This window comes from Helianthus annuus, chromosome 7 (genome assembly GCF_002127325.2).
Source record: "Helianthus annuus cultivar XRQ/B chromosome 7, HanXRQr2.0-SUNRISE, whole genome shotgun sequence".
Classification (NCBI taxonomy): Eukaryota; Viridiplantae; Streptophyta; class Magnoliopsida; order Asterales; family Asteraceae; genus Helianthus; species Helianthus annuus.
This window is the reverse complement of record NC_035439.2, coordinates 39,250,244-39,262,606: the sequence shown is the minus strand read 5'-3', so window position 1 is coordinate 39,262,606 and position 12,363 is coordinate 39,250,244.

The following is a 12,363-nucleotide window of genomic DNA, read 5'->3' as shown; positions in this document are numbered from 1 at the left end:
TGTACATTACAAGTCAATCAAGTCAAACACTTAAACAGTCAAAGTCAACGTGCATTCAATGCGGAGGTGAAAGTCGAAAACTCGAGTTGTCACATCATCCCCAACTGGAAAGAAATTTCATCCCGAAATTTGATAGGCCATCCGCAACACGATGCGATGCTAATCAAGATGACTGTGCATTTTCCGCGGGTGTCACATCATCCCCAACTTGAATGGGAATTTCGTCCCAAAATTCACTAGTTACATGAGATGTAGAATTGCTAGGCTTGGTCTTGTCTTTGGGAAACAAATGTGGATACTTACGTTCCATTTGGTCCTCGCGTTCCCACGTGAACTCCGGACCACGTCTTGAGTTCCAACGAACTCTCACAATGGGTATACGACTATGCTTACGCACTTTAACTTCCCGATCCATAATCTCAATTGGTTCTTCGACAAACTGCAACTTGTCGTCTATTTTCAGCTCTTGAAATGGTACAACTAGTGTTTCGTCAACCAAACATTTCTTTTACTGCGACATGTGAAATACATCATGGACACTACCCAACTCAGCAGGTAATTCCAATCTGTAGGCCACCTTTCCAATCCGTTCTAGAATTTTGAATGGTCCTACGTAACGAGGGTTTAGTTTGCCGCGCTTCCCAAAACGCACCACACCCTTCCAGGGTGAGACTTTTATTATAACGCGATCATTAACTTCAAATTCCAGAGGTTTACTACGCTTGTCAGCGTAGCTTTTCTGACGGTCGCGAGCTGCGGCCATACGTTCCCGTATCCGGACAATATTTTCCGATGTTTCAAGCACAAGCTCCGGGCCTGTGATTTGACTGTCACCCACCTCAAGCCAACAGAGAGGTGAGCGGCATTTTCGTCTGTATAGTGCTTCGAACGGAGCTGCCTTAATACTTGTATGGTAGCTGTTGTTGTAGGAGAATTCTATCAACGGTAAGTGCTTTTCCCATCCTTTTCCAAAGTCGATTACACATGCCCGCAGCATGTCTTCAAGCGTTTGGATGGTGCGTTCGCTTTGACCATCCGTCTGCGGGTGATAAGCGGTACTCATGTCGAGCTGTGAACCGAACGACTTATGCATTGCTTGCCAAAGTTCAGAAGTGAAACGTGGATCTCGATCTGAGATGATAGAAGTTGGTACCCCATGTCTAGAGACGACCTCTTTAAGATAAACCGCTGCTAGATGCGAGAACTTGTCTGTCTCCTTGATTGCTAAGAAATGTGCTGACTTCGTGAGACGATCAACAATCACCCAAATGGTATCGTTTCCAGCCTGAGTTCTTGGTAGTCCTGTCACGAAATCCATGGCGATCTGTTCCCACTTCCATGTGGGTATCTCCGGTTGCTGCAGTAGACCTGAGGGCTTTTGATGTTCCGCCTTGACTTTAGCACAAGTCAAACATTTGCTGACGTAAGTTGCTATATGAGCTTTCATGCTAGGCCACCAGTATGTAGTTTTCAAGTCGTGGTACATCTTATCTGATCCAGGATGTACGGAGTAACGTGACTTGTGTGCCTCATCCATTACAAGTTCCCGTAAATCACCATAGAGTGGAACCCAGATGCGTCCGGTTACGTAGTAAGCACAGTCTCCCTTTTGTTCTAGTCGTTGCCTTGAGCCACGTAAAGCTTCAGCTTGAACGTTCTCTGGTTTCAACGCTCCTAACTGGGCGTTTCGTATCTGGGAAGGAAGTTTGGACTGGATCGTGAGTTGCAACGCTCGTACGCGCCTAGGTGTATTATTCTTTCTGCTGAGGGCGTCAGCTACGACGTTCGCCTTGCCCGGATGATACTTGATGGCACATTCATAATCATTCAACAGTTCAACCCATCGCCGTTGCCGCATATTCAATTCTTTCTGGTCGAAGATATGCTGAAGACTCCTATGGTCGGTGTAGATAGTGCATTTGGTACCGTACAGATAGTGCCTCCAGATCTTCAAAGCAAATACCACCGCTCCTAACTCCAAGTCGTGTGTCGTGTAGTTTTTCTCACGAATCTTCAATTGTCGTGAAGCATAAGCTATCACCTTCTCGCGTTGCATCAACACGCAACCGAGACCCTGAATCGAAGCATCACAATAGACCACAAAATCTTCGGTACTCTCTGGTAGAGACAAGATTGGCGCACTGCAAAGTTTCTGTTTTAGTGCTTGGAAAGCCTCTTCCTGCTTCGCACCCCAAGAGTATGTCGTGTTCTTCTGTGTCAGTGATGTGAGAGGTTGTGCGATCTTCGAGAAATCTCTAATAAACCTCCGATAGTATCCAGCGAGACCAAGAAATTGGCGCACCTCCGAAGGAGTCTTTGGTGCCGCCCAATTCTTAACTGCTTCCACTTTTGCAGGATCTACATGTATCCCTTTTTCGTTAACGACGTGGCCAAGGAAATGCACCTCTCGAATCCAAAAATCGCACTTGAAAAACTTTGCAAACAATTGTTCCTTCCTCAAAAGTTCCAATATAAGGCGTAGGTGGCGCTCGTGATCCTCCTTGTTCTTTGAATAAACCAAGATGTCGTCAATAAACACTATAACAAACTCGTCGAGATATGTCTTACATACGCGGTTCATGAGATCCATGAAGACCGCTGGTGCATTCGTCAATCCAAACGGCATAACCAAAAACTCGTAGTGTCCGTAGCGCGTTCGGAAAGCAGTCTTGGGAACATCCTCTTCTCTAACCCTTACCTGGTGGTAACCCGACCTTAAGTCGATCTTTGAATAAAAACTTGACCCTTGCAGCTGGTCAAACAAGTCGTCGATGCGTGGTAACGGATAGCGGTTCTTAATGGTTACCTTGTTGAGCTCTCGATAATCGATACACATACGGAATGACCCGTCTTTCTTCTTTACAAACAGAACTGGGGCTCCCCAAGGCGAGGAACTGGGTCGAATGAAACCCCTATCCAACAATTCCTCTAGCTGATTAGACAATTCCTGTAACTCCCAGGAGCCAACCGGTATGGAGCTCGAGCAATTGGGGCCGCTCCTGGCGCCAGATCAACCTGAAATTCTACTTGACGGTGAGGAGGTAACCCTGGTAACTCCTCTGGGAACACATCAGCGAAATCCCGCACCACTGGCAGATCCTCGATCCTTCTTTCCTCAGACTGAGCGTTTGTAACTAAAGCTAACATTGCAGGATACCCCTTTTGTAGATACCTCTGCGCATGCATAGCCGAGATAATACCAACCATCGTCCCACTACGATGCCCTTGAACTATTAATGACTCCCCGTCAGGGAGAGGAATACGCACAACCTTCTCCTTACACAAAATCTCTGCTTGGTGCTTAGACAACCAATCCATGCCTACTACTATGTCGAAACTACCGAGCGTAACAGGAAGTAGATCAATATCAAACACTTGACCCACGAGATCTAGTTTGCACCCGAAAAGAACATTCAAGGCTTCTATCGTTTTACCGTCTACTAGTTCTACTACTTGTTTAACTTCTAAAGGCGTTGGGGTTATCCCCAATCGTTGACTAAACTCTAGGGACACGTAACTCCAATCGGCACCAGAATCAAATAACACAGAAGCAATATGATTGTTTACAGGAAACGTACCGGTGACAACATTGCCGTCATTCCTAGCATCCCCTGCCCCAAGCTGAAACACCCTACCCCGAGCACCATTACCCCCATTGTTGCCATTGTTGTTGTTGTTCCCAGCATTGTTGTTATTCGGGCGGTTGTTGTCGTTAGCGTTCTGGTTTAGTTGAGGGCAATCCCGCTTAAAGTGACCCTCATCCCCGCACTGATAACACCCCTTTCTGATGCCCTGATTCTGCTGGGGTGGTTGTCCCTGCTGTCTCTGGTTCTGCTGGTTCTGTTGCTGCTGATGTTTGGGCTGTGGGGCCCTACAGTCTTTGGCCTCGTGGCCCGCTTTACCACACCTGTTACACGTCCGTCCACACTGCCCGAAATGATGATAGCCACATTTGTTACATCGTGGCTTCTTCCCTGCATACGAACCCTGACTTTGGCCACTTCCCTGGCCTTGATTGACAGAAGACGACTGGCTGATGCTGCGATTGCTATAGTTGTCTGGCCTTTTCTGAGTCTGGCCCGTACTAGACGCTTTATCATAGTCACTCCACTTCCTTTTGTTATCGTTGGCGGACGCAGTGGCAGAAGGTGCAGCAGCAGTAGTGGTTGAAACACGCGGCGGTAACGAGTTACTCTCTACCTCTTGATCCACAATCTTGTGGGTCAATCGAACAATCTGCGTCAAATCATTGAGATGGGCTGCAGTGACCAAACTCTTCACACGCGGAGGCAGCCCCTTGATGAATAACTCAATCCTCCGAGACATAGGCCGAGTCAAGTTCGGGCACATGTCGGCCAATTCATACGATTGCTTCACATACGCTTCGACTTCAGATCCAACCTTCTTCAAGTCATAGTACTCGTTTTCCAACTTCTGGACCTCATCCCGAGGACAATACTCCTCTCTGATTAGTTCTTTAAAGTAATCCCAAGTTGTGGCATTCGCTACCTCAATGCCTAACAGCTGCACTTGGGCATTCCACCACGTTAGGGCACCATCCGCAAAGGTACCCGCAGCATATTTCACCCTGTCCCCAGCGGGACAGTTACAGATAGCAAACACGGACTCTGCTTTCTCGAACCATCTCAAGAGTCCCACAGCCCCTTCAGTCCCGGTGAAGATTTGTGGCTTACAGTCCATAAACATTTTGAACGTACACGCAGGCTGGTTGGGTTGGGTTGAGGTTGCGCTTGCTGACCTAAATGATGAAAGGAAACACGTTACAGGAGTGAAAAGACGTGTATGCGTTATAAGAGTAAGAGTACTTGGTACATTCCGTACCAGCTTGATAGGCTGCTAAAGCCTCAGCCACACGGGTGTTGATTAGGTCAGTCAACTCAGCCTGAGTCATGTTGATGTTTCCACGTCCGTGTCCTCGTCCACTCATGATTCTATATATAGAGATGAACCGATTCAGGAAATCGAAACGAGATGGATATCAAGTATCATGTCGATATCTACATACTACCAAGTTCACACATAATAAGGTAGAACCCTTCTCACGCTCGATAAGCCTCACTGGGACTTGCATGCACCCCACGTTATTATTAAGTGTGCACCCATAATAATAAGGCAATTTGCATGCTTATCTCAGTGCCTCTTAACTTGCGCTCGAAGTTTCCCCCGTTCACACAACACAACGAATGGTATCACAGGTTTACTATTCACATAAGTCGAAGAGTAGTGTCTCACTATCAAGTCACCGTAGTATCGAGTATATCGTGTCATGCAAGTTATGAGTGTGTGACTACTAAAGAAGTAAGGCATAAACTAAACAGGAGACGAACCTTGCGATCTGGAGCTGAGTGTCATGATCGATTCTTCGAAGGTATTTGGTTATAGTCTGGTTTTATAAAACGTTTTAAAACCTAGCTCACTATAACCAGTGGCTCTGATACCAAACTGTAACACCCCCAAAATACCACCTGCGGAAACTCCGCGAGGCGTGTTACGCATCAGAGTCTGAGCCACCAATCACACTGAACCAATGATAATTATTTAAATAAACATGTCATTAATTACCAATAGAAAATGTCAAACATAATATTAATTCCCAAAGAGTTGTATAGCGGAAGCATGTGATAAATCGTTTAGCAATTGTTTCATAATAATTCTCAAAACCAATGTATCAAATATAAGTTAATCCAAGCGCCTCGATCCATGACCACTCCAGCACTCCCAGATAGCAAGTCCATGTCTCGTATTCTAACGACCTGCAAGCATGCAGACAAGTGTGTCAGACGACGCTGGTGAGTTCAAAGTTTAGTTAACGTGTTTTGTTACCAGGTATGTGTTAAGTCAGTTCAACGTTGTGATTTGATGCGGTTTATAACTTGTTGAGATACCCTAGGGAGTGTGCCCATATGTATCCGGGAAGTGTGTCCCTCAATAACCTGGAATGTGTCCATTCCCCAATGCCCCTAACCAAGCATTGGTAATGATCGATCCCATGTACAATACCCAAGACTCAGTTTCATTGTTTACCCAAGATTCCCTATTCCAAACGTTTACTAGTTGTCCCAAACCACCGGGACGCATGCTTGAGAAATGCAGTGAACTCACCTTGGTTTGCTCGGTAAGATTAACTACTCGCTCACACTTAATCAGTCAAGTCCTAAAGTAGGCACGTATACATAATCAGTTTATAGTCACGAAGTTGGCACGTAGGTATAATCATAGTGAACATCGCATCAATAAGCACCAAGTATCACATTGCATGTATTCCAGATCATACAAGTATTGGTTTATATTTGACGACAGTTAATTATTCCAGTTAATTTCTAACGGAGTCTAACTAGGTTACTGTGTAAGTTACCCAATTCGGCGAAACACAACATTGGCGAATCACAGGTTTGGCGAAACACATTCTGTTTCGTCAAACATCCTTTGGCGAAACACATTTTCTAATTCGTCGATGATCCTTGGCGAAACACAAATCCTGTTTCGCCGATTACTCTTGGCGAAACACAATCTTGTTTCGTCAAGGATTCCATTTCGTCAAACATTCAAATTCGTCAAGGCAGCAGTTACGTCAACATGTCAGTTACGTCAAACATTATCATCAGTTATAGAATTATCACAGAACCCTAATCTCAGAAACAGCCGTTACACCCTAACAATGAACAACCAGTTATCATACGAAAACAGGAACCAATGATCATCACGTATACAACCTGAAGTCTATGCGCAACAGTTTCAACACATCCCTAAAACGTACATCATCAAACCACATGCTCACTTTTTTTGCAAAGATCGGTTGGTTATTATCACAAGTATCATACGAAGATAATTAATCAGATCCTATTCTAGCAATCGCTAGCATGTACAATTGTTGCAAGATTCATGAAACCCTAGTCTTCGTCATATGATCGCGACTACTAGAACTCAATAAAAAACAAATGACAAATCATATATATATACACAGCCGTTTCATAATTCAGACATACACCAACAAGTATCAATCAATCAAACAATCATGAAACCGATATGACAAACACGCACTAACCGAGATATTAGCAAAGATGAGTCGGATCGTTCGAGGGGCTAGGGAAACGCAGCTGCCGTCACACACAAGAGAGTTCTAGGGTTTTCTGTTTTGCTAAAAATGTCACAACTGATCGGTTCCGTATAACTTATACGTGTATATGTGTTCTGGGCCCTTAATGGGCTTGGCGAATCAACGGGCCAGCGAATCACATTTGATTCGTCGAGATAGGATTGACGAAACAGGTCTCCTGTTTCGTCGAGCTATGTCTTGGCAAATCACTCTCTTGTTTCATCGGGTTGCTCAAGTGTTACCAGTTTAAGTTTAACAACCGACTTCAAGTTATACAATCAAACACATAATCATGCAATCACAAAACACTTTCATTTATCACAACGTGTACATTACAAGTCAATCAAGTCAAACACTTAAACAGTCAAAGTCAACGTGCATTCAATGCGAAGGTGAAAGTCGAAAACTCGAGTTGTCACAATACTGACAATCTAAGTGAATTTTTTAGAACTTAAAATGAAATGAAGCTTAACAGTGTTAGTGGTATGTCTCATATTCTGATATGATCCTCTTACACAAATTCACAAAAATATTGTTTGTAAATATTTCTTTATTGCATTCTTGATTAAATTCAAAAATCCAAAAAGATTTTTGGTGTGTTTTAGCATAAACTGTTGAAAAATTCAAAAAGATTTTCGACAACTGATGTGGAAGAGGTGATTTTCAAAGTTCCAAGTGCTAAACATGATGACATTATTGTGTAGATGAATTTGTGCTTGAATCCAAATATGTTTTGATCAAATTTTAAAAGTGATTCATCAAAATTATTGAGTTAATGTTGAGGGAGAGTCATTGTTAGTGCATACAGATTAATATTGAATTGTTAAATATGTGAAATTTATTTTGAGGTAGAGATTGCGCAGGTGTAAATCTAAGCCAAGTGACGATCCTGAACTGGAAGAGAGCCAAATAACGATCTTGGAATCAAAGCTGAATGTTAGAGAGCCAGGTTGATCGATCCTGAAAATTCTGTGGAAAGAGCATGAGCCAGGTTCCGATACCTGAGGAATAGAAAGTTAAAGTCAGATCACGATCCTGAAACAGATGATGCTGATAAACTTAAAGAATGCCAGCACATTGTTAGGGGGAGTCTGAAGACATGCAAGAGAAGATAGAAAGAGTGAAGCCCCAAAGACTGATAGAGACTGAAGTTGCGAAGACTCGACATGTGAGACTCGTCAACATCTGAGGGGGAGTCTGTTAGTGCATGCATCTGTCGACTTCATCTTGTATCGAGTCTTGTACTAGATAGGTTAGATCAGGGCACGTAGATCGAGAAAATAGGAAGTTTACGTTTGCATTATTGCTGATTTCGCTTGAAGTGGTTATTCCGCTTGAAATGACTTTGGTCATTTTCAAGCGGAATCACATGCTTGCTATTTCGCTTGAACGGCGGTTGATATGTTTCAAGCGGAATTTGTGGCCTATATATAGAATGTCCAAGCGAAATCATTGTAATCTTTTGTGAATTCCATACCGAGGTGCTGCCGGTGTGAAGACTGATTGTAATTGCTGTTATTTCAATCAAATCAGTGTTTAAAGTGAAGATTAAGCTGTTTTTAAGTCAGATTCTTGTTTTCCGCACCTGAAACTGATCAAAACTGTCACACCCCTTTCTGCGGCGGAAGCACGAGGTGTGATCATGAAAGGTTCTCATTGCATACGAAAGGTAAACATACTATATGCTCGAAAATAACTTCAAACATTACATTGCCAAAACATAAGTCAAGTGTTTACAACACAAGATACCATATTGTCTTAAAGTTTACAACTTTATTTAACAATAAACAAAGCGACATCCACAAGCATAAGTAAGACCACGCGCACATCCATCCTAGTTACCTGAAATACATGTGAGTTTTGGAAAAACGTCAACATAATGTTGGTGTGAATTCATGCAGTTTTTGTATTTCACGTTTTTATACTTTATATGAAAACGTAGTTTGTGTCATGTATAAATCAAGTTTTCATAAATAGATCAAGTATTCATGTGTACACCACGTACTCATGTATAATTCACGTTTCTCTTGAGTACCCCACGTACTCAAGTATAATTTCCCATTCTCTTGAGTACCCCACGTACTCAAGTATAAATCAAGTTTTAGTATGGTATGAGTCTTTAAGTATACAAAGTATTCTTGTAAGTTAGCAGGATTGTTAATGGGTTGCAAGGCCATTAACATGTGACACGACATAGGAAGTCACCAAACCTTAGGCATTTAATTGGTATATTCAGAGACACAAAAGCACTACTCGAATCTCGCCCTCACCGAGAGTGTGGCTGCCCGGCACCCGTTAGATCTAACCTTTTGTTCTGCAGTCTAGGTATATTGTTGATTAATGGTGCTTATGTACCCTATTCGTGACACGATTTCTCGTATCATTTATCATAACGCATCCTACTTGGTTCTCGTTCTCACCAAGTGCGCCTCTCGTATTCTTATATCACAACACACTTGGTACTCGTTCTCACCAAGTGTGCTTTTTGTTATCATACCATTTGTTAAACATAAAAATATTTTTAACATGTATTTCACCCCCGAAGTTATAAAACTGAAAACAATTAAGAGAAAAGGGGGAGCATGAACTCACAACTTTGTGTTCCTTGCGTCGTAAACTTCACCGGGTTTGCTTTACCTAGCGTCGTGACCTAAACGTGTTTTCTTAACGTTAGTCTCTAGACTTGTATCGCACAAGTACAGTCACTCTCTTTGGTGTTTATATTCTTGTGTTAAAAATATTTTATATTTTTAACTAAGTATCATACTTATATTATTTTCTCTAAAATTAATATAAGTATCTCGTGTTTTGCACTTTGCACCCGAATTATGTATCTTGTATGTTGTATGTGTATTTTTGTTACAAAAATTATGGCGACGTTTGTATTCGAAAAGCATAGTTTAGAACACACTAGCAACATTTTTCTAGAAAGTATTTACTAAGTGTTAGGATTTTTAGAAAATTTCGCCATAGTCTCCTTTGTAAATGGAGGTGTCCATGCTAAGTAGCACATCATTTTCTTTAACATATAACACTTTAGATCGTTCTCAAGTAATCAACCCGACATTCTGACATGCAAGATACTACTCTTGTCGTTTCAGTTTTAATATATAAAACTGGACTGTTTTCGGACATTTTAATAAAATGGTTATCTTATTCCAATAATACCCAATTTTTTACAGAATGTCTTATCCGAATCAAGTATTATTGTGTAAAAATATCGGGGTCCAGTTCATCATCAGTATTTTATAGAAAATCCTTTACCGAACTGCAATCAGATTTGTTACTTTCTGACCACAGCCTACGGAATAATTCGTTTAAAATTTTTCGTAAGTCCGTTTTACAAAATTCCAGTTGGAGGGTCACACTGACATCAGTGACCATCTACTGTATGAATTTCAAGGGCTGGTTCTACTCAGGTTTCAAGTTATGATGAAAAATATAACACATATTTTCAGCAGGAAAATGAAGCTTGAGCTGCTGTTACGAAACGGCCCTTAAAAAATAGTAAACGACTTCGAAAAATTACGATTCCAGTGCCATTTGATCTATTTTTCGATTTAGGCTTCAGAAATTCTATTTTTCGATTTATTATGGTCTGTTTACAGCCATCTGAAGTTGGCTGAAAATGTAATTCAGCATGTTTCTTTATAGTTTAAATGTTACTAAATCGTATCAACAAATGTCCGAACAACGGGTTTATCAAGAGACCAACGATCAAATATCATGCATGATTTAACCAACCCTCATCCAACAAGATTTCATCTTCATGTCTTATTCTTATGTAAACATCATGTAAAGGTTTAAGTAAACTTTATGTTCATGTTTTTGGTGCTCTTGTATTTCATAAGATCCCATCATAAATAATCTTTCACTACTCAAAATAGACATAAACAAGAGTAAACCGAGACTTACTACTAGCACAAAGCTAGGGTAGGATCTAGTGAAAAGACGATGAGAAAAAGATGAGGAATCAAGCGAGAACAAGGCTCCTTTGAAGCTCCACAAGTTGCAAGCTCCTACAACCCTTCTTCTACACTTGAATGATGCTCCAAGATGGATGAATATGGTGGTTGTGTGGTGGTGATGGTGGCGGTTTGGGGGTGAGTCGAAAGAGGGAGAGAGGGAGTGAGGAGAGAGGGTAAATCTTGTGAATGATGGTTGTGATCTTTGGCCTTGCTTCTTATAGATATGATCATATATTATGGCAACTCCAACAAGTAAACAATCTATTAAAATAATAGGATAAAATATTGCACAAGATTTGGGCATGATTGTGATGGTCCTTGTAATCTTTTCATATCCTACAAGATCCTTACAAAATCAAATAAAATCCAAACAAATCCAAGGAAAATTAAGATAGATCAAATGGGATATGGTAGGATTTGGAGAAATATTTGGTGGGTCCATCATATGACCGTCCATATGCAATGTGGGGGGGGGGTTAAGTGTAAATTTTGAACCATGTAGTTACCTTGTAATCATATACCAAGTATCTAGTTAGTGTAGTTAGTTACTAGATATTTTAGTGTGGGTTAGGGTGTTAAGGGACCGTGAATACCTCAGAAATAATTAAACAATGCTTTTAATAATATTTTGATGTTCCGGGTTATGTCCGGTTGTTTGGTTAGATACCGGTTCGTTAAGGCGCTAAATTGCACCGTTTAGTGTTCTTTATGTTTCCTTTTGTAACCCTTTCAATTTCCAACACTTAGGGAAATATTCCGGACAATAAAACGTAAATTCTGCATGATATTTATATGTTTAAAAGCTGATTATAGCTGAATTTAATAAAATTATGCACTTAAAGTGCGTTTCGGGTGCTTTTTAGTGCGTATTTTAGCTTCCGCAATGTACATATATTAACCCTTGCATGTATTCTTGGGTTTTAATGTATTCTTGTCATTGGACCTACACCTAGGCTCCAATTTTTATTGTTTGGCTGCTTTCTGCAGAGTCGTTGGCATATTGTGTTTTACCTGTGAGTTTACTAGTATTTCTGCCGCAACGCTCTCGTTTTTGCATAAAGCAATATTTTGTAGTATACAACGTGCATGAATTCACTTGTTTAGCATCTAATCAGTCAATGTTAGCATTTAGGCACATAATTGCAGTCATTAAATAATAATTAAAGTGTACGGAAGTTACCGGTTTTGTGCCAGTTGTCACAGTCTCCCCCCGTTAAAAGAATTTCGTCCCGAAATTCAGACTGAACTAACTCTCGCAGGAGTCTTCTTGAATAGGTG